Genomic DNA, 27,305 nt, shown 5'->3' with positions numbered 1-27,305 from the left:
TGTTTCCTCTTCGCAAGATGAAGAGAGGTAGCTGCAGCGATGCTTCTTCAGAGTTTAGAAGCAAGAGGCGTAGAGTTCTAAGCAAGAGGCGTAGAGTTCTGGAGACATGATTACCAAATTAGTAAATAATTTCTATTTTGAGTGTAAATTTTTGTGTGTTTGTTAAATTAACCTTATTACTTCCGTATTCTAGTTATAGTACAACTACAGGATTTTGTCTTGGAGTGCGAGGAGAGATACGAAGGGGCTGGAACGTGGCAGACTCTCAAAGACCAGCCTCCTGTGGTAGGTTCACAGCCAGAATTGCCATGTGAGTATAATTTTCATTGTAATTTGTTCTTATATAGTAGCGATTCAAATTTTTTTTTATTTCATACTCGTTTTTTTCTGTAGCTCACTTGATGCAAATGCAGACTGAGGCGGAGGCAGATCTGGGGGACTGAAAAGAAGTATCCACTGCAGCTGCAGCAATGGTATGTGGAACAGCCTCCAGCTGTAGATAACCAACAACACCCATTAAGTACAGAAAAAATATCAATGTGTGATCTTTCTGTGTAACTCGACAATCAAAATATATCAAATTATATCTCGTCCCGTTACAGTAACAGCTCTGGAGGAGGAGTTCGATTTGTTGGACATACAGCTGAAGACTTTTCATCGGCAGATGCAGGAACATTCTTCAGCAAATAATGAGATGCCCAAGCAGCATAATTGTAAATTGAATAAAGATTACATTTGTACATGCCTCTAGTGGTAGTGGTGGTAGTAGTAGTACTGGAAGTTCTTTTTCTGTAACAAATCGCTTTATATGTTTTCTTTCTTGGTGTTGATGTAGGCGAGACAGACCAATTGCCTGATTCTGATGAGGACGATGACATGCCTGAATGGGTCAGACAAAGGCGCTCTGATCCTGTCCTATTGATGATGATGATGATTACTTTTTTGAGGGTATGGTGGAGTCGCCCGATGAAGTTTAATGCCTTGTAGCCAGGGCACAAATGTAATTACTCACTTTTTTTATAACCTTGTGATTGCCAGAATTCTTTCTTTCACTGCGCCAGCAGCGGTAAGCAATGCACGTAACTATTACTTATTTTATCTCTTCTTATACAGATGTTGCATCTCTGCAGCCGCAACACAGTGTGGTGCACATACCGGTGGCGGCTGAACCTTCCGCCTCACCAAAGCGGCGCCCGGTAAGGCACGCATCGCCAATAAGGGCGCCGCTAGTCGCTGCACAGGAAGCCACTGCCACTGCCGCCGCCCCCCTGGCACAGCCACTCTGGCATCCGTGGCCCGAGCAACGAACCACCACCCCTCAAGTTACCAGGTCAGGTCTACAGCAGCATCAGGAACCATCACCACAGCCTGGCTGCTCCCATTGCTCTGACCCGGTAGCACTACAACACCCTCCTCCGTCATCATCATCATCATCATCGTCATCATATGAGCCTTGTCAGAATTGGCGTAAGGGCAAGGTATGTGTACCTCGGCATATACCAACTTGCCCCTCCCCAACACCATCATCAATGGAGTGGCCTCAGAATAATATTAGTAGTAATATAGAATATCCTGTGGCTACGCGCAGTTCTGTCTCCCGTCCTTTTAGTGAAGGACATCAGGTCAGTGATACCATATCGCAATTAGAATACTCGGTGATTGTACACGCCTTTGAGGAGCGAATCTCATTCACGAGAATAGAAAACCCAGCAGGAGACTACCACAACCCTGTTGCTTATCTAAGGGTGTGCCTTCCTGTAATGGAAACGGAGCCCCTCAAGGTAGTCAATGATCCGCAGTATCCCGCCAATAAATTCAGTGCAGTGCCCTGCATCGAATTATCGCACCCTCCCCCCTCCCGCCACCCCCCCAAAGATGAGTCTGGTATTGAACAGACAACTCTTCATTACCTTTGGGGGGGGGGGGGGGAAATTGCGTGATAACACGGAGCGCATCAGTAGCTGAGTGGTTTCATAAATCCACCCTGAGTTGTATACTGGCCCAGTTTTTCCAAGATGGAAGTCAGAGGGTCACCTAAAGCACTCAGCCGAATATTACACCTGGACATCCATACACATGTCTATGATCTGGTAAATGGAGGGTCAAGCTATATCAAGCTCCCTAAATATATAGCTAATAAGCAGGCATATATTAATGTCGAAAATAGAAAGGATCAAGCTTGTTTTGGATGATCAATATTGGCTTTTGAAAGAAATTACGATTACAGATCATCCTGAATGTCCAAGTACATACCATGTAGGTGATAATACTCGTGGGTGTTATAACTTTGATGGCACCCTGTTCTCCATCAAGATCCAGGACATACCTAATTTTGAGGTGTGGAATACTCGTACATCGGTTCATGTTTATTGCCTGGAGAAGCAAAACAAGTCAGATGAGCAGGCCAAGCACATTGTCATCGGCCACCTCCATTTCTCAGAGTTTGGTAGTGAGTGTGAGTTGCATGTAAACATCCTCCTCTTCTCTGAACGTGATAATTATCACAATGTTTCGATCATAGACATGTACTGACTCCTATTCTCTCAACCGAAAGCGACAGCTCTAAAAAGCACATTTGCTTGAGGTGCCTCAATTATTTCTCCTCAGACAAGTTATTAGCAGAACATCTAGAAGATAGTGCATCCAAGAACCAAGTACGTAATATTATGCCTGCTGTAAAAAACAAATTCATGAAGTTCAAGAATGCCCACCACCAGGAGCAATGCCCGTTTGTAGTGTACGCTGACTTTGAATGCCTCTTTGCTCCTGTGACCCACTGTGAAGGCGACCCTATAGCCTCACACCTTTACAGAAAAACGCATACCATATGCAGCAGTGTACCAGATTGTATTGTCCTATGATTCCAGTCTTAACTGCTACAAATCTTATGTTGGGGATAATCCTGCTGTTTGCTTGATAAACTTTACAGCAACAACGTTCCCCTGACCAAATCAAAGGAGAATTAAGATTTGTACGATAACGCGGTTAATTGTCATATTTATGGGCTGCCGTTAGACACAAAAGTGGAAACTCCTCATAGGGACAACTGTCATCTGAAGGGGAAGTTCTGTGGCGCAGCTCACAATGCATGCAATTTGAAGTATCAGCTACCAAGACACATATCCGTTTTCTTCCATAATTTAAGCGGGTATGACACTCACTTTCTAGTTGAGCACTTGACTGATTTCGATTGGGAGAAAAATCATGTCAGTGTTGAGAAATACATTTTATTCTCCAAACGAATGACACCAGGAATTACGCTCCGCTTCCTTGGTACACTACGTTTTATGCGGGTGCCACTCCAGAAACTCGTAGAAACTGTACGTCGGGAAGATATGCATATCACTTGAGCTGTATTTCCCGACTCGGAAAAGTTTGAACTTGTGACAAGGTGGGGGTTTTCCCATATGAGTGTGTGGATAGTATCGCGAAACTCAATGAAACCGTGCTACCCGACATAACTGAATTCTCCAGCAACCTTACAGGCAATGCCTTAATGGATGAAGAGTATGAGCATGCCGTGAATGTCTGGTGGGAATTCACTATCTTCACTTTAGGAAAGTACACACAACTTTACATGGGCACAGACGTGTGCTTGCTTGCGGACATTTTCGAGGAATTCCGGAATCTGTGCACGGTCACATATTCTCTGGATCCCACCTTTTATTACATGGCGCCTGGGTTGTCTTGGGCTGCAATGCTCAAAAAAACGAAGTACAGCAATGAATTATTGATTGCTAACATGCAAGAGATCTGTGGTAAACTTTGCCAATGTGTTCTTAGGCACGCGAAGGCAAATAACCTGTGGATGGGTAACAGGTTCAATGCATCCCTTGATTCGAGTTACGTAATGTACTTGGAAGTAAATAACTTATTTTGGTACGCCACGCAGCAATCACTGCCGATCGGTGAGTTTCGATGAGTGCCCAAAGATGAATGCAAGGGATTAGGTGGAAAAATCAGGGAGGGTATGTCAGCTGATTCTGATGTAGGGTATGTGGTGGAGGCAGAACTCACATACCCTGTTAGTTTGCATGATATGCACACCGATTTGCCACTGTGTCCAGAGCAGCAAGTTCCGCAGGGAGGCTCCACACCAAAACTAATAACAACACTGGGGGATAAGTGGAGAACCATTATTCATTATTGTAATCTCCAGCAGTGTCTCACCTTGGGTATGGAGGTGGTTAGAAACACCCGCGCTATATCATTCAAGTAGTCCTCTTGGTTAAAGGAGTATATTGATTTGAATACGGGACAGAGAGCTTCCGCGATGTGTAACTTTGGGAAAGACTTTTATAAATTAATCAATAATTCAATTTTCGGTAGAACAATAGAGGAGAGAATGACATGAAATTTTGATTAGAACCAAATGAGATGGGTGTAAGGAAATGCATTGCCAGAACGAATTTTAAATGGGTCACCATATTCAATAAGAGCTTTGTTGCTGTGGAGATGGCGAAGACTGCAGTAGAGTTGACGAAACCTATTTATGTGGGGATGTGCATACTAGACCTGTCCAAGCTCCACATGTACCGCTTTCATTATGAGTTTGCGGAAACTCATTTCGCAGATCCTAAATTACCTTATATGGATACAAATAGCTTCATCTATTGGGCGAAGAACTGCAGTACATATGAGGTAATGAGGTGCCACGGTAATGAATTCGACACGTCCTCATACATAACCGATAATCCTTATCGTATTATTACACAGAACAAGAAGGTTATCGGTCTTCTGAAGGACGAGACGAAAGGATTTCCGATTGTGATGTTTGTAGGTCTACGCTCGAAAGTGTATGTGTATTATTGCACACTGGAAGGTGCCGCCCAAAGACGGCTAAGGGTGTGCATCATATGGCATTGAGAGACCCTCTCTATTGAAGACTATTTGCTGCGCATGTACAGCGGTGTTCACAGTGCTGCACTGCAGCCGCCACATATGGTATGGCAGACCAATATTCGATCGACAGGACACGAGGTGTACACTGTGCTACAGTCTAAAATCGGTCTGTCGCCTCATGATGATAAAAGGGTCATTTGTGATGACGGGACTGAAGCTCTCCCATACTCACACTACTCACTTGCAGCGAGAAAATGGGTGGGGGACTCTGAGTGAGAGAGAGAGAGAGATTGTCTGCAGAGTAATAGTATGATCCTTTCATCATAGTGTGAGTAATTTTGTGTTTGTTTGTGTGTGTGTAAAATGTAGACTGGCAATGGCAAGGATAGCATTTCTGAAGAAGAGAAATTTCTTAACATCGAGTATTGATTTAAGTGTCAGGAAGTCGTTTCTGAAAGTATTTGTATGGAGTGTAGCCATGTATGGAAGTGAAACATGGACAATAAATAGTTTGGACAAGAAGAGAATAGAAGCTTTCGAAATGTGGTGCTACAGAAGAATGATGAAGATTAGATGGGTAGATCACATAACTAATGAGGAGGAATTGAATAGAATTGGGGATAAGACGAGTTCGTGGCACAACTTGACTACAAGAAGAAATCGGTTGGTAGGACATGTTATGAGGCAATCACCAATTTAGTATTGGAGGGCAGCGTGAAGGGTAAAAATCGTAGAGGGACACCAAGAGATGAATACACTAAGCAGATTCAGAAGGATGTAGGCTGCAGTAGCTACTAGGAGATGAAGAAGCTTGCACAGGATAAAGTAGCATGGGGAGCTGCATCAAACCAGTCTCAGGACTGAAGACCACAACAACAACAACAACATATCTATATATCTCACAGCCCATCAGAGTTGTTACTGTAAAAACCTTTACTATTGCAGAGTGATCAAATTAGATTCTAATTGTGCACAGTCCATCAGAATTATTGTAAAAGTTATGCTACTGGGCCTGTGGAATTTAACTGTAGTAAAGAACGTATCTCCACATTAGTTTTTAGCGTAGATTTATAAAAAATTCCCTACGAGTGTTACTGTTGCAACGAGAAAGTTAAAAGCATTTCTGCACCGGAATGGCACAGTCACCTTATACCTCAAGAATGCTATATTGTACCTCAAAAACAACGCTGTACCTCAAGCATTATATTGTACCTCAAGAACCACATTGTATATGTGTGAACTGAATAAATGAAAAAAAATTCGTTACCATACGTCTTTGTTGTTGTTATTTACAAAAACCGTATTCCCTGTGCAGTTTTGCTGAAGATGAGTTCTAGTAGGGTGATGAAGTTTAAGATGGAAGTTAACAAAACATATAGACTGGTTGCATGGAATTACGCCTGTCATGCAGCACGAATTTGGTTATGGAAGCAGAAGGCACATGACCATGTCCACTTCCATAGATATATAGGAGACGTAACTAAAATTATATCTCCTGTGCTTGAAGAAAACCACAGACATAGCATGTGGTTAAAACTGAACACTGTCAAAGTGGAAAGAGGGTTGAAAGAAAAACGCAGACGTTGTACAGTAAAAATTCATTTATTTCTAATCCAACTTAAAAGTAATTTTACATTTTCATAAGCAGACACAGAAACACTATTTTCATACATGACCTTGAGTCGATGGAGAGAAGGACACCCATAGCATTCCAGGTCTTGAATAGCAGCAAACATAAAGATTTCATGCATCCATGAGATATTTTCCTTCCCCTTCATGTAGACAATGGTATCCGTGTGGTCGAATAACTTAAGCACCGTCACCATATGTTTATAGGGTATGCCAGGATCATCCCAGTGAATTCCATGGTAGAAATGTGTAAACCACATTGCACTCTTCCGTGTCTTAGCACACTTCCCATACTTGAAAGACATCGGTGATGCAATATTTTCTGAGAATGGCTCTATTATCCCTGTACCTTCTGTGTACGCTAGAAATACAACATCTTTAATATGAACTGTCTACGCACACCATCATAGAAACCATGAGCGTCCGCAATAATATTCACACCTTGAGACATCTTTGTGAAATGCTCTAGGTATGGTGGAGCACCTACTCATTTATACAGATCATTGCACAACACCGGTGAGCAGGCAGTAATTGATCATCTGGTCATGTAGAACTAGAGCATACGGGACAGTGTGTTCTGGAAAATTTGTCGAAGATTCAAAATCAATTCGCACGTCTGTATGACCAGACTTAATTATCTCGTTCTGTTTTGAGTAGTCTACTGCGATGATTGGTGATAGCACCTTGAACTTCCTTTGACTGAGTAGACACCCCCCTAATTCTTCTTCAGCACTTTCATAGTAAGAAGCACAAAACCTTACATACATGTCATATGCTAGACTGTATACATTTTCATTCCACTGCAGGTGTAAATTGTAATATGGGTAGAATTCCGAATTCAGGTAGACTTTGGCACTAATCAACTTTCAGCTGTCGAACACGGTGGAATCATTTGCTATATTACCTCTTATATCAGTCTGAAACGCTAGTATGATGAATCTAGATATCTACAGCTGCGAAGAGGTATTAATAGCCCACGTTTGTCTGCTAGCAGTCAGTTACACCGGGTACTCGAAAGCCTCCCACGAGTGAAATGTCAGTGACAGAAATGTACCGGAATTCAGGACTTTTAAAAGCTTCAAACGCTCCCCTTCTGATACACTGATGTGAAGCATTTTCCATATTATCTTGCTGATTCTGATCAAATTCTCTTCTTGAGCTCCTTGAATGAGTTCCTGTTTAGCGTTCATAATAATCTGTCTCATGTCCTCAAAGTAGCCATATGCATTTTTAGAGGTGCGCATGCAGTACTCTGCAACTTTTCTATCCTCCAGATCGTCTATGAACCATCCTGCATTTTCTAAACTATGCAAATCTGCTGGTGATGCCGAGACGTATGTTTTAAGGGTTAATGTTATGCCGACATTGAGTGTACAGTCGATCTCAGACCCATTGAGTTCATAGCGTATCTCTCGGAACAAGAATGCTAAAGCATTATGTGTAAATTTGGATCCTACTGTAACGCTGCCATCGGTTTGAATGACCCCTCTAGATATACAAAACTCTTGCATGGAAGCGTCAGTGCGTCCTGGTGCTGGATGACAATCCTAATTTCATTGTTCTTGTTAAATGAGGCTGAAGTGTAAGGTTTGTGAAAGATTTATTCCTGACATATAATTCTCTCATCGAACTCTACTGGACTGGTTACATTGAGTGAGGACGTCATTGTGAGGTTTCAGGCCAACTGATTTAAGAATAAGAAGCTCGTAGTTCGCATGTGTTATCACTTTGTGGTTCGGTAGCGAAGTTACGTGCTGTGGATTGCACGCACTTGTTTTATACCATATGCTCATCCTGTCTTACATGTAATCATACAATGATTTTCTCATCATGAAAGTCAACAAGTTGATTATTCTGGTCCACAATACGCAGCTCCAAATACTTCAATGTCTGAGCTGTTACTGGAAATTATACAGCATTGGCAGTAGTCTCAACAATCTTATACCCCACCGCAACTGAAGGGAAGAATCCGTTATTAGTATGAAGCAGACTGTCGTTGAGATAGCAGTTTGCTGCAATGTTACACTCGAATCGGACTGTGCTGACGGGAAGTATGTCCACAGTCTGATCTGAACTGTAAAATTTATTTGGATCCTTCTTCAAAACCTGCCCTTTTGTGTATCCCAGTAGACGCCCTATTGAACCTTTCTGGTTAAAGTCAATCTTTGCATTTACAGTTCTTATTTGAGATTTAAGAGTATTGATGTTTGCACACAGCTCAATACCTTTTCTACACTGTTCTAAGACTTTGTTTAAATCATCGATATCGTATCCACCCAGTTCTATTTCCACAACGTCTTTTTCACCATTGATATCCAGATGCAGTTATTTGTTTGTGTTAGTGATATTTGGGATGTTGCTGTACGTCTCCAGTCCAATCAATGCAATACTACATTCACCAATGCTCAAATCAATTGGCGCGAAGTAATTTGCACGCAGTACAGGTGATCGTTCTTTCAACGTCGAAGTGTACGACGTTGCATCTGAACGTCAATTGATGAAGGGATGTTTAAAGCTCCTCCTTAGATAGCATGCCTCCTCTTCTTTGTAAACGTCAAGAGAAACATGATGCATAGATATCCACGGAGGTATGCATTAAAGTCCTGATAGCGGCGATAATTGTAGAACACACGTCTTCTGTTAGTGAAGTATCGTCGTAATTCTTCTGGCGGTTGCATGTCACCAAATGAGTCGAAATAGTAGACGGTATCCGCATTTTTCAAAACATATGATACCGAATGGTTGCCGGGGCCTCTAGCAACATCTTAATTCACAATACTACATTCGCCAGGTTTAAACATAGTCTTCGGTAATGCATCCCGCATAAACACACCACGGAATCTTGGAATGTCGAATTTGTTTCTAGCAAACTTAAGATCAGTATTTGTGAGTGGTCGATCTGGTAGAACCGCTAATGGTTTATTTATTTTTTTTTTATTTATGAATAGACCAGTCCCTTTCCTGTACGGTTTCAAGTGTAGTCCTTTTCCAATGGCAACGGCTTCCATCATGCAATTATGTCTTCTTGCCTCTTGTAACTGCGCTTGGGAACTTTGCGCGTTCTTGACCATTCGAGCAATAGCTGCAGCACCACCAGCGAGGGACCCTACCGCTGAGTGCGCGGAGAGGACCGGGATGAGGAATGTAAGAGAACCGCCTGATGTCTTAGGTATCCATAGAACTCAAGGTGCTTTAACTGATTTTCTTCTTCTTCCTTCACTTTTCTGCTTCAGTGCGTTTTTAGCTGTGTACATCACTGTCAGGATACAGTTCTTCAGACAGCTCTGCTTCCCTCCCTTGCCCTTCTTGTTTCGTGCACAACATGCAGCATTCAAAAGTCGCTTCAAATTCATCACTTCTGAACCCAATTTAATTTTTCCTCACATGGTTTTATCAACTGCAAATGCTGCGATGCGTTGACCTATATCAATATCCATTCTTCTCCGTATTGCCTTAGCCTTATCAGCTAAATTCCTTTCTGGAATGTGACGACTTGATGGGCTTTTATTTGCAGCGTATGCAATGTCATGTTCCATATGCCAAGCGTTTATGAAGCTTTGTCCCAGGTCCACAGTAGTAATACCCCAGGATGTGTAATTCCACTGGCAGTTTGTCTAAAATACCACCACCCCCTCTAATGCGTCTCTTAGCACACATGTTATGCTACTATGGCGGTTGTGGACTGTGCTTCCCCATTATATAGCAAATCGTTAACATTAATCCAACTGTTTTGTGCAGCAGGAAAACCGAGCCATTTGACTAGTGCTTTATTTCCCCAATGTCTTATGACTCTCTCCACGAGAAACACATCCGGTTCTGAGCTTTTCTGCAACTCCTTGGTGTAGAAGCAGCCTGCACTTTCTTCGCCTTTGCTATTCTTAAATATATAACACTGGACTCGCATTCTGGAGGGTGACGGTTCAATCCCACGTCCGGCCATCCTGATTTAGGTTTTCCGTGAGTTCCCTAAATCGCTCCAGGCAAATGCCGGGATGATTCCTGTGAAAGGGCACGGCCGACATCCTTCCCCATCCCTCCATAATACGATGAGACCGATGACCTCGCTGTTTGGTCTCTTCCCCCAAACAGCGCTTAAATATATAAGTTCTATGATTTGTTATTTGCCCCTTTAAAACTGTAAATATCTCTGTTGATGAGTTTGGTACGTATGATTCTCAAATGCCGTCTTGTGTTTTGAGATACATACCAAATTACCTACATAAAATTTCTGTCTGCGTGGAGCCAGCATTTTAATGCAATAGTACACCAAATGCATGAGTCTATTATCACGAACATCGATTGGTCTCATTTTTATTGTGCTATGTTTGGTTCGATTATACTGAGCAATTATTTCTGGGAGGATATCTGTCCATTTGTATGAGCCGCAAATGTTGAAACACATCCACATTCAAACTTTTATTGTTATGTTCAGATGCTCCACGATACTTGCCTTCAGGTGAGTGAATGTTGAGTAGTGATGTATTCTGTTCCGCTGCATCATGGTCTTTAAATACCAATCGTAAAGCTCTCACTATGATTAGTTTGGAGGTTGGGTGGGCATCGAATCGTCCCTGTCTGCAGCAAACACTCAGACACATGCGAGACATTTCTACCCGTTTTTGTTTTAACAGGTAATGCCCAGGCAAATTGGGAGTATGTATCGATAACCATTAAAAGATATTTGAATTCATTATTCTCATGTGAATATTCCCTCATATCTACAAGATCAGTTTGCCACAAGTCATCCAACCCTTTAATCATAACATGCCTGTGGGGGTACGTTTTGCGTGCTGGTTTGTGCAGTTCTCAAACTACTGTCTCCATACTTATTCGATGATACCTCTCTCTCTAAGCTCAGAAATAACTGAAACAGCCTCATTCGAAAGAGCCGTATTACCTGCAGCAGCTGATGCCGTGAGCAGCTGTAGTCGATATATTAGCTCCTTGGGGTCGTCATGGATTCGAATGTTCACTGCTTTATGCTCAGTGTCAATACCATCACCGCTGCTGCTACTGTTGTTGTTGTTTTTGCCATCAAGTATTGCTTTTATAATGGTTTTATATTTCTTGTTGCTCAGGCTTTTTACGATCTTATGTACATCAGTCATGTGCAGTATTTCACGGTACGTTTCCCTATCATTAACTGAATAATTTATAGGTTTTTTGATAGGTCTTAGAGAAATAAGATTCATTAAGCCAGGTGTTCTCTCAAACCGCCTTTCACAAATCTGTATTTTGTCATCACTTACAGTTATAGGATGCATGTCCAACATGTACGGTCTTCCCATGCTAACGCCGAATGTTCTATTATCATATCAGGAGCGTGACGGATAATGGATTCGTCAGTAGCAACAACATGTTATCGCGTGTTTTTGTTTTTGCTGAGAGCTGCCTGTGAGATTCAGTAACCGGCTCAAAGGTCTCTCTTAATGTTTGCTGTCGATCCATATGCCCTAATCTTAGCAACCGTAATTTCCCTCGAACTGCTTTCTGCGCTTGAATCACGTTTTGCTTCGTTGACTTGACTTCTCGGTTGACATCTCCGCTGCTTGAGGCTTTATACACTCCTGGAAATGGAAAAAAGAACACATTGACACCGGTGTGTCAGACCCATCATACTTGCTCCGGACACTGCGAGAGGGCTGTACAAGCAATGATCACACGCACGGCACAGCGGACACACCAGGAACCGCGGTGTTGGCCGTCGAATGGCGCTAGCTGCGCAGCATTTGTGCACCGCCGCCGTCAGTGTCAGCCAGTTTGCCGTGGCATACGGAGCTCCATCGCAGTCTTTAACACCGGTAGCATGCTGCGACAGCGTGGACGTGAACCGTATGTGCAGTTGACGGACTTTGAGTGAGGGCGTATAGTGGGCATGCGGGAGGCCTGGTGGACGTACCGCCAAATTGCTCAACACGTGGGGCGTGAGGTCTCCACAGTACATCGATGTTGTCGCCAGTGGTCGGCGGAAGGTGCACGTGCCCGTCGACCTGGGACCGGACCGCAGCGACGCACGGATGCACGCCAAGACCGTAGGATCCTACGCAGTGCCGTAGGGGACCGCACCGCCACTTCCCAGCAAATTAGGGACACTGTTGCTCCTGGGGTATCGGCGAGGACCATTCGCAACCGTCTCCATGAAGCTGGGCTACGGTCCCGCACACCGTTAGGCCGTCTTCCGCTCACGCCCCAACATCGTGCAGCCCGCCTCCAGTGGTGTCGCGACAGGCGTGAATGGAGGGACGAATGGAGACGTGTCGTCTTCAGCGATGAGAGTCGCTTCTGCCTTGGTGCCAATGATGGTCGTATGCGTGTTTGGCGCCGTGCAGGTGAGCGCCACAATCAGGACTGCATACGACCGAGGCACACAGGGCCAACACCCGGCATCATGGTGTGGGGAGCGATCTCCTACACTGGCCGTACACCACTGGTGATCGTCGAGGGGACACTGAATAGTGCACGGTACATCCAAACCGTCATCGAACCCATCGTTCTACCATTCCTAGACCGGCAAGGGAACTTGCTGTTCCAACAGGACAATGCACGTCCGCATGTATCCCGTGCCACCCAACGTGCTCTAGAAGGTGTAAGTCAACTACCCTGGCCAGCAAGATCTCCGGATCTGTCCCCCATTGAGCATGTTTGGGACTGGATGAAGCGTCGTCTCACGCGGTCTGCACGTCCAGCACGAACGCTGGTCCAACTGAGGCGCCAGGTGGAAATAGCATGGCAAGCCGTTCCACAGGACTACATCCAGCATCTCTACGATCGTCTCCATGGGAGAATAGCAGCCTGCATTGCTGCGAAAGGTGGATATACACTGTGCTAGTGCCGACATTGTGCATGCTCTGTTGCCTGTGTCTATGTGCCTGTGGTTCTGTCAGTGTGATCATGTGATGTATCTGACCCCAGGAATGTGTCAATAAAGTTTCCCCTTCCTGGGACAATGAATTCACGGTGTTCTTATTTCAATTTCCAGGAGTGTATATCCGGTTTTCTACTTCTTCTTACTATGTGCATGCTCCCCTTCCCAACGGCAAGGAACTCTACATCTATTTTCCCCTAAATAGCCTCGACTTTTCAGTTAAGTGGGTTACTTTCTTGCCGATTTTATTAACTAACATTTAACGCATTCACGATTGTCAGAAGAGTCTAATAATACGTCTCTAGTTCCCTCTGCATACCTCCAACTTCATGCACAATAGCCTGAATTTTCGCATCCATGTGCAGGTAAATATTCTGTTTGTATACACCCACGCACTCGGGTTGAGAACTGTACATGCGCGCGAAATTGTCCATGGTGCAGCGTATACTGATGTACTCACCTCTCTTACCAGACTGCATATACAGAAACTGTTGAAAGTTTCGCCTTCAGTTTTCTTGTTTTATCAATAACAAGAAACCCATACTGTGAATGGTTCCAGCAATCAGCACATATCTTCACAAAATCATTGAACGATATGTCAGTTCCGACATGTGCCTGTTAAATGTGTTTTAAATTCAGATTGTCTTGTTTGGAAGCTATATGTGGTAAATGTGTTTTAAATTCAGATTGTCTTGTTTGGAAGCTATATGTGGTTTACATTATCCCTAACCAACTGTTTCGGGATTCTGGAATATTTCTAGCTTAGATAAAATCAGCACACATATGACGACCGAAACAGAAATATTTTCGAATTTGGTCTTGGTTTTTCATAGCAACATCGTCAAATATGATGACAGTGTTTGGCTTTGCTTTTTCAGGTTGCGGGATATTACCACTTTCACTGAATGTCGTGTATGTAACACCGTCTACGCCATGCAACATCTCCTGTAATAGCTGATACTTGGGCTGAAATAGTGCTTTTGAGAATACACAAACATGCTAAAATCGGACTCCATCTACATGTGTTAGCAGCTTCAAGAGGACATTAGTCTTGCCATAATTGGATGTACCTACAATAATTGCTCTATATTATCAGGAAGGGGAATTCCATTCTTCTTCTTCTTCATGTCTTCTTTTGCATCTTCACAGGACCAGTCACCGACAACAAAGTCCTTGTGATGAGGATGTTTCGCCCACCCTGCCATGATACTAACTAGGCCAGGTATTGACAAGTAAAATACAGTTGAAGGGGCGGTAATAGTATGCGTAGCCGCTGTAGCTCCTTCACTTAACTGACAGAGCTATATTGGCTACACAGAGAAATCAGCTATATATATTTTACCCATGAGGAGAAACATTATCATTCATTTTGTGAATAACTGGTGAGCCAATGTTTAGGGTACTTGTCTGCTGCTGCATCATTATAGGTGTATCACTGAAAGATAATGATATTAATAAGCATAATACTTTGAGTATAATGAGAGACGTATGAAATAAAACGCAAACACGATTTGAGGTAATATATGCATACATTATGTATTTCAATATCATACATTGGATGCAGTATTTCAAGAAAATCATCAGACTCTTTCTGTATCTTCTTCTTAGCACCTGTACAGTATTTCCCAGACAAAGCTTTTTGACATGCAATTAATTCCGAGCATATCTCCCTCAAGCCAATGGATGCCTTACTGTGCTCGGGCTTTTCACATGCACATTTAATCTGTTTCTCTTTTGGTTCAGTGTTCATGTGCTAACGAAGGTACTACCCAATTCATCAATATGTACACTGTGCACACGTAGGAACTTTACAAAATCATTGTATGCAAAGTCCATGCTTGGCACATAATGGTTCTATCTCTCCGATGCAAGACATAGCACAGAATCCAGATCGTATAAGTTCATAACTGAGGCGTGCCTTAGATAAACACAGTTGTCACCCGATTTCACACATAGCGTACAGTCATCTTACACTGTTGTAATAGATAAGTGTCACACCAGTAAGGCGAATCTCGGGAGAGAACGAGTTGGATAATACTCTGTAGTCATCTGCTGAATGATGTAGCGCTCTGCACAACATATTTCGTCCCAGACGAAGTCAGACATTGGCACTTTAACAGCCTTGGATGCATTTTCAACTTCTATTACGAGCCCCAGACATGATGTGCTTCTATACCAATGTTTATATGTTACGTTCCACTGGGAGTTAAAATGTATCTAGAACTGTGAAGCATAGGTACACCCAATGCCTTCTTATCCACAGCATCTGCACTCTGTACCTGCACTAACACAGGGATGTTCTACTGGGATGGGTCATATGTGGGTGACCAGTGCTGTTCATCTTGCTGTTGTTTAGGACCACCAGCAGCGTTCGATATGTTCGGAGCAGATTGCGTGTCCTCATCACACAAAACGATGAATGGGACAGATAACAACAGCACCTTGTCCTGCTCCAGCAAGTGGGCAATGTGCATTACAATATCCTATATCGTCGCTACGGGATCAGACATGGTGAGGTTGTTGCTGCCACAGGTCCAGAGGTCAGTGCAGGTCCAGATGCAGTAGAGATCACCATGTTGGCACTTGACCCTGCGGACTTGGATGCCTCAAGGGTTACTGCTGAATAAAGATGAGAAAGCATTTCATATGGACCAAGACACAAAAACAACCAATAATAATAATAATAATAATAATGCTAACCACAGACAAAGATGTCATAGGGGGTACTTACTTTTCCGTTTCGTCCTGTTCTGCAGGGCTGTGTGGGATTGCGACTGCTGTTGAGACTTCACAGTTCTTCTTCTTCTGCTGCTGCTGGCTGGCTGAGCGAGACTGAGGTCCTAGACCTGCTGAGTCTGCCCTATATCCCCCCCCCCCCCGCCCCAAATGACATTAACAGATACTGCCATCCTAATGGCTGAAATCTAACAGGTGAGTAGATTAAGGGTTCCTATTGGTTCTCGCCATTTTTCCACCAAACCACCATCGTGAATTATGTCATGAGAGGGACGACAGCATCCTCTGGTGGCAGTACTGTATACTACATGACTCTAGACCTCATGGTGGACACACTTGATGGAGGTAATGCCTCAAATTGTTTAAATAAAGACTGCCTGCTAAATAAGGTTCAAATGGTTCAAATGGCTCTGAGCGCTATGGGACTTAACTTCTGAGGTCATCAGTCCCCTAGAACTCAGAACTACTTAAACCTAACTAACCTAAGGACATGACACACATCCATGCCCGAGGCGGTATTCGAACCTGCGACCGTAGCGGTCACGCGGCTCCAGAGAGTAGCGCCTAGAACCGCTCGGCCACCCCAGCTGGCTGCTAAATAAGAACTTACATCCATCCTATGCAGTGAGGTTCAGTCGTTTTCATGTCACTTTCTAGGACGAGGTGGCAGTTGGATGACTTAGGTTAGTGGAGGTGGCCCAAGTGACCCTTCTTCCTCAGAAAAATTTGTACTTCCAACCATTTTCTGGGGGAAGGGAGGGGCGAGGGAAGGGGCTTAGGTTAGTGGAGGTAGTACAATTGGCCTATCTTCCCGCCAAAATTTGAACTTCCTGCCATGACGTCATTGCAATGTTTCCAGATCTATCGTCGCCATCTTGGATCCGCCATGTTGAACAAATTTGGCAACAATGCAATGTGGGGTGGCGTCCTTGTTGCCATGCCACTCATGCGCTCTGCTATTGAGCCTTCTGGGTATCCACAGAGAAACTGCGATTTATATGCTAGTGGCCATGGTTCGTGTAGTAAGTACCCTATCATACTGAGCAATCCATGACTTGGTGTGTAATGAACTGTGCTTTTCTTTGTAAACATGAAAATTTGGAATTGAGAGACAATGTTTTAATCCAAAACCAGACAGATTTCTCTTTTTCTCAGTTTGTTAGCCTGTTTGCTCCGGTGAAAACCTGATTTAAACTATACGAACATATTTTGAATAACTGCATATCGACAGTTCAATTCTTGCACATGTAATTCAGAAATGGCGAGCACAGAAAGTGAAATTATGGAAGAGTTTGATGCCACAGAGGACTTCCATCAATGAGGACCTGTAATTTGTTGAAATTAAATGTGTCTTGCAGTTCTATATTTTATAAAAATTTCTGTAGGCTATTCCCTATAATAATGTTCGAATGTTGTACAATGAACTATCAGTGAAACAGTTCTTTGCTTAGTCCCTGTAGTCGTCACAATAACGCGAACTGTCTATTTGATGACAAAAACAAACATTTTTCTCGCACCAGGGACACCGAACAAAGGAAAAATTGATGCAATCAGGCAATTCGCGGTAACCACTAGTTTTATTTAGACAAAATTGGGATGGAGTCAGAAATGGTTTCGGCCATTGTTTTGCATATTGCGTTGCATGCCAGCCATACTTGATCAAATCCGTAAAGTGTGGTGAAGAAAACTGGTAATGCACAAATGACTGGAGCTTAATAATACTGTTCCGCTGATAAATCTGAAATTGGAGAGAAGTATTACGTTGTTTGATAATATCTAGAAAAATGCTTTCAACTGTCGGAGGAATTCTTTACGAGAGGTTGAATAGCATTAATAGTTCCAGGCGGAATCCACATTACATCTACAGATTTTTCGTCATCCTCCTCAAAAACAGAGGCATCGTTATGTCCAGACCATGATTCCAACAAAAGTAATGAATTAGTTTCTGCGGCTGATAGAGTTTGATACGTCGATTACAATATTTTTGAAATTAAATGGTCCATTTCTTATTTTTGGTCCTAATGTGCCATGCGGTTCTTCCTGACGGATATAGATCTGCGGAAGCAGTAAACCACTCATACTTATCACTGCCATTATCGTATATGAATGTGTCACTACATTCATTGGTTGGGCAACCGACTCCGTCTTCTTTTCACCCCGAAATGATACAGTGCGGTGTACACGCAGTTCTTTCACGAAACCTGACTGATCAGCGTTATAAACAGCACTTACGGCGATAACAGCAAGTTTCGTCATTAAGTCCGCTATGAATTTCTCTATAGCATTGTCTATCACTCGCAGCTGCCTTACACGTTTACGTGAAGTAAACTTGGTAATTATGCGACTTCCTATTCTGGACGATTTCTTGGAACTGCGTAGCCAGGTCGACGATGTCTGGAAATTAGCAGTGTTCATGTCAGATGCAATTCGGAGGGCACAGTCTCGTAGATCTCCATCGGTGCGTAGCCTCTCAAGAGCAGTTCTAAATCTATCGAACAGTTTTTCATTCAGATGGTTTTGGGTTTCCGTTTGGTGCATATATCTTACTTCGTCCAGTTTATTCTACCATTTGTACAATTCACGATCCGACTTTACAAAGGAAAACGACTTTGCACACTGCGTCACTTGAAGTTTTTTTTCCCTCCTTCATTTAACCAATTTTTCACTGACTTTTCTCTGTCACTGAATGTTGGTGCAGTACTTGATTTTTTTTAGGTTTGGACGGAATTCTTCTTCAGAACTGTTACTGGCACAACTGACGTCGTCCGAATCATAATTCATGGAATCGTCATAGTTATTTCCTATTTCTTCTAACGTATCCATAATTTGAAACGAAATGAACGTCAAGGAAATCAATTAACAAATAACACATATGTACATCCTCAGGAGAAGTGGGTGATGTCGTCTGAAAACCACGTCCTTTATATTTCATCATTGCTAAATTGAGAACGTTAATTGGATTCGACATTACAGTGGGACTGGAAGGAAAAGAGAGGTACTATTAGCAGGCATGCCTCACGAAAGTACAATAAATATTAACTCAGCTTTACCTGTATTGTCAGTACTTACCAAAACAGCAAAAAGCAACTGATAATTTGTAATAGACGTAACCTGAGTAGTGTGTGCGTAGTTCCGCATGCGCAGTTGCTACAGCGCTAGTAGGGGTGTACATTTCTACCGCCGCCTGACGGGCTACGAATTTGGCAAAATTATGCTATTTTTTTTAAATACTTGCAGTGCCTTTTAGCAGCTAAAATTTTGATACTGCATGTGGTGTCACCGCCAGACACCACACTTGCTACGTGGTAGCCTTTAAATCGGCCGCGGTCCGTTAGTATACGTCGGACCCGCGTGTCACCACTATCAGTGATTGCAGACCGAGAGCCGCCACACGGCAGGTGTAGAGAGACTTCCTAGCACTCGCCCCAGTTGTACAGCCGACTTTGCTAGAGATGGTTCACTGACAAAATACGCTCTCATTTGCCGAGACGATAGTTTGCATAGCCTTCAGCTACGTCATTTGCTACGACCTAGCAAGGCGCCATTACCAGTTACTATTGATGCTGTAAAACATGTACCGTCAAGAGCGATGTTCACCATTTATGGATTAAAGTGAAGTATTCCACAGCTACGTCCTTTTTTTGCTAGTCTCATTTCCTTGAGCTGTTCCAGACCTCACGCCAGCCTGCGTGAGCTAAAACGCGTGCCTTTCGGCTTCCTCTCATAGTGGGTTGGCTCTCTTGCCAATCCACAACAGTGCATTTCTTTCGTTGTCTTCTTCCTGTGTAAAAAATTCGGGGTCGGTTTCGACATGTCGTATTGGACCATTCCTTTGTGAGTCCAACGCCGTGTGGTCTGGCTCAGTACTACGCGCCACAGAATGCGCGCGCACGGTGGCGTGTCGTACCCCGTTAACGTGGGATTTAATGGATGTTGGTCTAAAAAACCGATTTTTCAAAATTTTATTTTCTTGAGCTACGCCGTTTAAATGTTGTCTGTGAATTTTATCGTGATTCTACCTCTACAAATGCCTTTAAATTCTTAAACTGATTAACTATGCATTGGCGGCTACTCTCACCTTTTCCGACATTTGGGAAACTGCTTGCTTCAGCGGAATTTTTGTCAGTGTGAAGGCAATTTTCTTTCGATGTCTTTGGCTGGCCTCTGTATCTCTGTCTGACATCTCTATCGTTGCCTGAAAACTTTGTTGCATGTGGTTTATTTACATTTGCAAAATACTAATACATATTAGTAGGCAGAATGTTGAATTCACAAACCTTTATGTGGAAGTCAAAACTTATGCATAATGGGTGGTGGACAAACTGTGTTTAGGAAACAGAGGTTTCGTGGAAACTGGTTCACTAACAGATAAGGAGAAGGAGCTCGCAATGAACAATATAAGCTCTCAGTTTCAGCATCGAAACTTGGCATAGGACAGTTGTACAGGTGCGTGAATGAAGTTGATACTGATTCCACTCATTGATTTAGAGCTTCCCTGCCAGGCTATAAAGTTTTCATGTTCATGTGTTAGCTATAAAATTACGGAATACATGATTATTTTGGAAGGAAGAAGACTGGGAATACCTTGTGATTTTAAATTCATTTGTAAATCGTGTGGCTATGAATTTTGATTTTCCTCCTCCAAAAAAAAATTGCACTGGTACCTATGAAAGCATTTTAGGTTAGCATATGGTCTGAGATGCCTTGGATGGGGCAGGGATGGAGGTAATTTATTGTGTGGTTTTCTGAACATGCCTCCACCTTGTGCAAGGTTTGAAAAAATAAATAAAGAAATGTCTGATGCAGTATGCGATACTGCCGAAGTTTCTATGGAGAAAGCAGTGCCGGAATTGATGGAAATAAACCAAAAAGAAATGTCTGATGCAGTATGCGATACTGCCAAAGTTTCTACGAAGAAAGCAGTGCACGAATTGGTGGAAATAAACAAAAAAGAAATAGATCCTGGGGTAGATATTCATGAGAGTGAATCTCCTACAAATTTTGCTGACCTGGGTGTGTCTGTAGAGGGAACCTGGATGAAAAGGGGTTACACATCTCTGTATGGAGTTGCATCTGTTATTGGTATTGACTCAGGTAAAGGTTTAGATGTAGAAATTATGTCTAAATACTGCCACCAGTGTGCAACAAGGAAAGTGTCCAACAATGAAGACAGTGAGAAACTGTGGCAAGAAAAACATGCAGTAGTATGTTCCAAAAATTAAAGTTGCTCAAGTGCGGGCATGGAGGCTGCTGCAGTTGTGATGATGTTCTCCAGATCTGAGGACCAGTATGGTGTTAGATATACTAAATACCTTGGTGGTGGGGATTCCTCTTCGTTCAAAGCTGTAACAGATAAAAATCCGTACAATACAACAATAGAAAAGTTGTAATGTATTGGCCACATCCCAAAGAGGCTTGGTGGTAGGCTTCGTCGCTTGCTGAAAGAGAAGAAAGGTGAAGTCCTTGAGGATGGAAAACCACTAGGAGGAAAAGACAGGATTACTCTGAAATTTATTCTTTTCAGTTTTTTTATGGGAGAGCTATCAGGAAAAGCACACATAATTTAGAGGCAATGAGGCGTGCTGCGTGGGCAATTTTTTTCCACAAACTATCCACTGACCAAACATCAATGCCCAATCCGTGTCCAAAAGACGATTGCTGTAAGTTCAACAACAAAAATGAGACGTATTCACATGTACACTCATTACCAGAACCTGTTATGAATGCAATTAAGCCCTTATTCAGTTTTGTTGCAAACCCTCATTTCTTGAAGAAGAGTCTTCATAGAAAGACACGAAATGCAAATAAAAGCGTCAAGAATTTAATTTGGACTGGATGCTCAAAAATGACATTCTGTGGACCTGAAATACTCAAAATGGGTGTCTATAATGCTGTTTTATGTTACAGTAACGGAAATAGTCGCAGAATTGAAGTGCTGAAGGGAGTTGGTATAGATCGTGGTGTGCTTACAACAAAAGCATTTTACACCATCGAGGAGAGCATGGTCAAGACAGCTAACAGATCAGTGTCTTACCTGCAAATACAGGCCAGGCAGATTCCTGAGAAGATAAACCTGACGGATGAGGAGTATCAGTATCGAGGATTTTAAAATTGAGGTAAGCTTAACACATGTAGAAGTATGAGAAGAAAATCTTAGAACCTCATTGTCTCTGTTTTACATTATTTACGTTATTAGATGACTTTTCTCAAATAGTATAGGTGCTAATGCTATAAAATTGCCGGGAACTGTTCGCAACGTGTTGCTGTCTTCCTGGAACTAAAAAATACGAGATCCTGCAATTATATTCTGATTTTTAGATGACTGTATGTAGAAAAAAAGTTAATTTTGGATGCGCAAAATTACCAACTCTGTTAATGATACAGTTTGTACCATAAATTAATAACTGTAGTTCAGTGCTCTTATAACCATCCCAGAACACCACAATAAAATTTTCAGATTAATTGCATGATTAGAATTTGAGTTACGATTTTTATAAAAACGACAATAAAAAATTAAAAATTAAAATTTTGGGCAAAATATTAATCCTGCATATTTTATTATATTTTTCCATTAAAACAAAGCTCTTTTTCTTTATGCACGTAAAATTTTAGATTTGTACATTAATAAATACGGCTTTATTGAATTTTTATCCCCCTTTAAGCAAGCGCTCCTGCCGTATATAGGCCTGAACCGTGGATGTACCTTCAGATTGTGTTGCAAAATTTTGTCTTTGGCATTCCTGGTGACCAACAAGCTCACGGCGACGAGCTGTTGCTTCTGCCTGAATTTCTATACGAGCGACCCGTCTCATCTCATCCGCCAGCTCGTTCTGCTGGGTAATGAGGCGCGTTTGCTCGTCTTTGATTTCTAACATTTCTTCCTGTGTCTTTTTAGCTACTCTCTGTCCCTGTTCTTTAAGGGGGGTAGGACGTCAAACGGGCCGACTTGGAGCAGGAGAGGCACCACAGGACATTTTAATTTCCAGTGCCTATGCTTTCACAAATAAATTCATAAAACTTTGTCAGCATGACCAGGATGGATTCAGGATTCACTCTCATAGCAGTGGAAGTTCAAAAACATAACAAAATAATTTTTTTACATGTGAAATTTCATCATTTTTTCACCTACCATTGGCTGCATTTGTTGCTATAGGTACATATTTCTTCACAAGTAAGAGAGATTCTTTGATGAATTTTGCACAGCATACAAACCATACTTACAGGTGTATGAAACTCTAGAATTTTCCAAATCTATTAAAAACTATGGTAAAAATTAAGATAATTAACTAAAAAATTTTAGTTTTTTTCTAAACATAAAGCTTAAAACGTAAGAGCTCATTCATTTTTTCATAAATTAAATAGATTCTAGAGTTTCAGGCACCTGTGAGTATGGTTTGTATGCTGTGCAAAATTCATCGAACAGTCTCTCTTACTTATGAAGAAAAGTGTACCTATAGCAACAAATACAGCCAATAGTAAGTGAAAAAATGATGAACTTTCACACGTAAAAAAATTTATTTTGTTATGTTTTTGAACTTCCGCTGTTATGAGTGTGAATCCTCAATCCTTCCTGGTCATTCTGCCAAAGTTTCATGAATTTACTTGTAAAAGTATAGACAGTGGAAATTAAAATATCCTGTGGTGCCTCTCCTGCTCCAAGTCGGCCCGTTTGACGTCCTACCCCCCTTAAGAGCAGAAACAGCCTTTTTGGTTGCGCTCACTTCGACCTTTGCCTGCGCTGCCTGATCTCGCACAGTTTGGAAATTTTTCCTCGCCTCTGCAGATGACCTGTATACCAAATCTCGAGTGCTCCCTCGGGCATGGAGGTGTGTGTTGTTCTTAGCATATGTTAGTTTAAGTAGTGTGTAAGTCTAGGGACCGATGGCCTCAGCAGTTTGGTCCCTTAGAAATTCACACACATTTGAACATTTTGAACCAAATCTCGTGCAGATCCAGAAGAATGGTGCTCCGGGCGTAAACAGGGATAGATCAGTGAAAGCTACAGCGAGCTAGTGACATCTGGACATTTAAGGGGGTGGCACCCGAGCAAGTAAACTGGCGGTGACTTAAACGCGGCCCACCCATGTCGCCGACGCAGTCCTGGGCTGTGTCCGCCGGCTGCCCACACACCATCGTTCCTTACCGCCGACCGGGGGCGGAACGGCTGAGCACATACTCGCCTCCATTAGGGTAAAACTCGCCTGACGCTAATTTCACATTAGAGCAGCCGTGTGCAGCGCAGAGGCCCTGCCTGCGTACGTTAATTACAGCCGAGTAATGACAGTAATCACGTGGCTTACTGGCCGCTCGCCAGGGCCGCGGGAGGCGTAACCGATGGCGGGGCCCGTTTTGAGTAATTCTTCTTAATACACGCGGGCAGGCAGTCCGACGCCGTTGGGAGGACTGGATCAGCTTCACTCTGCACGAAGCTTGCGATCCTACTCCCTTCCCCACCTACTGTAAATTCCCATCCGCAAACACTGTGACGGTCCTTTCAATGACAACGTTTTCGCCACGTACGAACAAATAATTCACTACGATCTTGGTACCAAAGGAAACGAAAGTCTAGACTGACAACGTTCGTGACAGACAACGATTAATAAAAATGCGTCCTTTATTGAATATCATAGATGAAGGCAATCGATTAGAATTTTTGGAGTCCCGAAAAGTCTTTGACTCATTACCAAACGTTTATTGAAGCAACAGGACAGATGCAAGTAGAACTTGCACAATGAGGGTTCAGTACAAATTCAATTATATATGTAGACCATCCATGCAGGGAACCGAGGCTCTCGAAGATTTTTGGCTGTTATCGACCGTGGTACCGGTAAAATATTCGTCCCAGGGATGCAAAGGCTTTCGAGAAAGTTTCAATTTCAAATGACAAAAAAGACTTTTTTTGTGATAGTCTCGCTTCCCGAGCACGGGATTCCGGGTTCGATTCCCGGCGGGGTCAGGGATTTTCCCTTCCTCGAGATGACTGAGTGTTGTTGTGTCGTCTTCATCATCATCATTCATCCCCATTACGGTCGGAGGAAGGCAATGGCAAAGCACCTCTACTACGATCTTCCCTAGTACGGCGGTGCGGGTCTCCCGCATCATTTCCCTACGCTCTCTCCCGGAGTATGGAACTTCATTATCATCATTAGTCACAAATTAACACTTTTCTGGTCCTTATCCTTTAGTTGTTTTTTTTTTAAATCTTTCTTCTTGTCAAATTTCATGATTGTAGAACAAAGGGAAGTACCCTAGATGTCTCGATGAGTGAGTTCGTGAGTATCAAAATATGTGACATATATTGCCGTATCTCTTGATTGCGTAGACTTGAAGGCTAACTTTTGTTATACCGCCAAGTCACGATAGACCTTAGTGTGCGACGTAAATTTCAAGTTGATACCTTTTTACCCGTACCTCAGAAAAAGGAGGCTTAACACACGGACAGGCAGATAGCCTGATAAAAATGATAAAAAAATTTTCCCTCTCTGATATATTTGGAAATCCACAGTCTTCGGACTTTTTCTTTTAGATGTAGCGTGAAACCTTGCTTCTCGACAAATTTTATGTTTCTATGTCAATGGAAAGTAGCATGCGAGCTTTGATGAGTGAGTGTGCAAATATCAAAATATGTGAGAAAAATGCCGTGTCTTTTGACTGCTTTGCCTTAGACGCTTAAAATTTTTACATCGCCAAGGGACCATAGATCTTAATATTTGGCGTACATTTCAGCATGATGCGTAAGCCCATTCCTGAGACAAAGAGTTTTAACATTTGGACAGACAGGCAAAGGGATAACGAAATCTTATAAGAGTGCGTTTTTACGGACTGATATATGGAAACCTTAAAAGTGCTATTATATGGGATTTCTTGGTAGGTATGACGCAACATGTTTCCTTGCGCGACGAATAATCGAAGGACGTACTAGTAAGTGTGTTCGAATTGTTGCTGTCAATGTTGGATATTGATGATCAAGAAGACCATGTTTATAGTAACCTCACACGTTTGCACATGATGCAATGAAACACTACCTAAAAGAGAGCGGCACAAATATTCAATCAGATTTTTGAACGATTTACACATAAAGTAAGGTTTGAAAACTTGATTTAAATGTTGAGAAGTGCAAACATCTGCAATTCACAAAACGCAAAGATGTAGAGTCCTATGAATGCAACATCAGTAAGTAGTGCCTTGAATTAATCAGATCTTCCAAGTACCTGAGAGTAACATTTTGAAATCATCACACACTTAGTCACAGGGAAAATAGGCGAAAGGCTTCGAGTCATTGCTAAGACACTGGAAAAATGCAGTCAGTGTACAAAGGAAACTGCTTACAAAACAGTCGTGCGTGCAGTTTTACAATATTTCTGACATATGTGGGATACCTAACAAACAGGTCTAACAGTGGCTTATTATTGAACGTAGACAAGCGAAAGAAGCACGAATAGTCAGACGTTTGTTTGGCCCACGGAGAGCGTCAGGAGCACGCTGAAGGAACCGAACTGCCACACACTTGTAGGTGGAAGGGAGCTACTCAATGAATGCTTACTAACAAAATTTCAAGATCTATTACTAATTCAGGGATCTAAGCACATTCTACAGTGCTCTACATATCACTCCAGTAGGATCCCCAGAGCCAAGACTTGATTAATTATAGTAAGCAGAGAGGCAACTAAACAATCATACTAGAAAGAAAACCCTGATACGTGGGTATCGTCTGTAATGCATTTGACATTTGTTCGTGGAGTGTTGACGTACACACTCTCAAAGGAGACAGCACCATTCAAAACCTCGAGGGGCGTTACGTAAGTTATGCACATTTTTCTCTGAAACCGAGTTGCTTTTTTTTATTCTAGACTCCAGTACACAACATTATTCCCCACTCTTTTGGCTACTGTATTTTTCAATATAATCTCTGTTCAGTTCGATGGCATTACGCCACCTTGTTCTGTATTGTATGGAACTGGGGACCTAGAAACGACGGAGAGGCTTCGTCCCCGCCATAGCCCTCAGTGGTTCACAACCCCACAACAGGCTACAGGTTTATTGTGCGGTTCGGTCCCCGTGGACACCCTCCCCCTCTTCCCGGGAACGTCTCACACCAGGCGAGTGGCCAATGTTTGCGTGGTAGAGTAATTATTGCGTACGCGTACGTGGAGACAGTGTTTGCGCGGCAATCGCCGACGTAGTGTAACTGAGGCGGAATAAGGGGAACCAGCCCGCATTCGACGAGGCAGAT

Source organism: Schistocerca piceifrons, chromosome 4, assembly GCF_021461385.2.
Source record: "Schistocerca piceifrons isolate TAMUIC-IGC-003096 chromosome 4, iqSchPice1.1, whole genome shotgun sequence".
NCBI classification, from domain to species: Eukaryota; Metazoa; Arthropoda; class Insecta; order Orthoptera; family Acrididae; genus Schistocerca; species Schistocerca piceifrons.
Note: the sequence above shows the minus strand (reverse complement) of the source record.